The following is a 1910-nucleotide window of genomic DNA, read 5'->3' as shown; positions in this document are numbered from 1 at the left end:
GGTTGTATTCTTTCTCCATATTTTTTAACCTTTTTTCTGAATAAGTAATCTGAGTAAATGGATTATATTACAATAAAGGTACATCAGGATTGGATAAAGACTCATTAACAACCTATAATATGCAGAGAATACAACCTTTCTTCTAAAGGCAAAAAGGACATCACGTACTTACTGATGAAGATCAAATCCACAGCCTTAAGTTTGGGTTGCACCTTAAGTGTAAAGAAAACAAAAATACTCATCACTGGATCAATGATTAGTATCATGATAAATGGAGACAAGATTGATGTTGTCAAATATATGATATTGCTAGGATGCACTATCGATACCCCTGGAAGCAGCAATCAAGACATCAAATGACATATTTCATTAGGCAAATCTGCTGCACATTACCTCTTAAATGTTCAATAGCAAAGATGTTAGTTTGAGGACTAACTACCTACCTGACCTTCGAGATGTCATTTTCAATAGCCTCAGATGAGAGTGAACATTGAACAATGAGTAGGGAAGACTGTGGAAGATTTTCTGCATTTTATGCACTTAAGTTAGCATGTTGAAGAAGAGTATTAAAGGTACCACAACATCTGAAGAACAAACAAATTCGCATTTCAAGAAATACAGCCAGAATGCTCCTTAGATGCCAGTATGGCGAGACTTCATCTCTTATACTTTTGGGTGTATTATCAGGAGGAACCAGGTCCTGGATAAAGACATCATGCTTTCTAAACTTGAGTGTCAGCAAAAAGAGGGAGCCCCCTAAACCCTCAAAGAGATGGACTGGCATAGTGGCAACAACAATGCTTAAATGTAAAAACAATTGTGAGGATGATTCCGGACAAGGCAGTGTATCTGTCTATTGTGTTTAAGGCTTCTATGAGTGGGAATCAACTTGATGGCACCTAACAACAACAATACAGTGTTATTTATTAAACAATATAATTGGTCATCTTCTATATATAGTAAGAATTTTTGTTTAAGGTTTGATTCAGAAATTTAATAGACAAATAATCCTACTGTTATCTTCAACATGTATTTTTAATAAACCAGTCTAAAATGAATTTTTAATTCTGGCCTTTGTTCATTACTGATGTTGTTAGATAAAACGGAAGAAAGTGGAACATGTCACTTGCCTGCATGCATAAAAAATTCATGTTGCAATGCTTTTGCAGCTACTTAGAATTATCTTTTTAAAATCATATCTAATGCACCATAGCTGATATTACAATTTTTTTTCTCTCTTCTTGTTTTCTCAAACCTAGTTTTGATGCTCTAGCACTATGGCTGTATGCATTCTATGGAAATAGCCTCAATTCACACACAAGTCTTCAATGTCACATTTTTCATTCCCTTCTATTCACAGGGCCTCCATAGTCAGGTAAGTCTGTATTTGAACCGCAAATTCATCAAAGCCTAAGAATACTTCCTTGGATGATCTCATTTATTTCTCTCAGCTTCTCTGTGACTTAAAACCAACTCAATGGTACTTAACAACAATGCTCTAAGGAGCATTCTGGCTATATTTCTTGAAACACTTATTTCTTTGCTCTTCTGGCCGTTGTGGTATATACATTGAGTCAGTTCTGTTGTTGTTGTTAGGTGCCACCGAGACAGTACCAACTCATAGCGACCCTATGCACAACAGAGCTAAACAGTGTTTGGTCCTAGGCCAACTCACAATTATTGCCATGCTTGAGCCTATTGATGCTGTCACTTTGTCAATCCATCCCACTGAGGGTCTTCCTCTTTTTCTCTGACCCTCCACCTTACCATACATGATATCCTTCTCCAGTGACTAGTCCCTCCTGACAATATGTCTGAAGTATGAGAGATGACATTTGTCTATCCTGGTCTCCAAGGAGCACTCTGGCTGCACTTCTTCCAACACAGATCTATTGGTTCTTTTGGCAGAC

The 1910-nt window shown here is 37.0% G+C and overlaps 1 protein-coding gene and 1 pseudogene across 1 annotated transcript in view; both read left to right on the top strand.

The window, feature by feature from the left end:
• The window catches only part of BANK1 (B-cell scaffold protein with ankyrin repeats 1), a 538680-nt gene that overhangs the window by 264514 nt on the left and 272256 nt on the right, over window positions 1–1910 (top strand). The gene's annotated exons all lie outside the window — the stretch shown is intronic.
• The window catches only part of LOC102841919, a 3199-nt pseudogene continuing 2617 nt past the window's right edge, over window positions 1329–1910 (top strand).

Source organism: Chrysochloris asiatica, unplaced genomic scaffold (assembly GCF_000296735.1).
Source record: "Chrysochloris asiatica unplaced genomic scaffold, ChrAsi1.0 scaffold00211, whole genome shotgun sequence".
NCBI lineage: Eukaryota > Metazoa > Chordata > Mammalia > Afrosoricida > Chrysochloridae > Chrysochloris > Chrysochloris asiatica.
The sequence above is the reverse complement of the archived record's forward strand: the minus strand, read 5'-3'. Positions and strand labels throughout refer to the sequence as shown.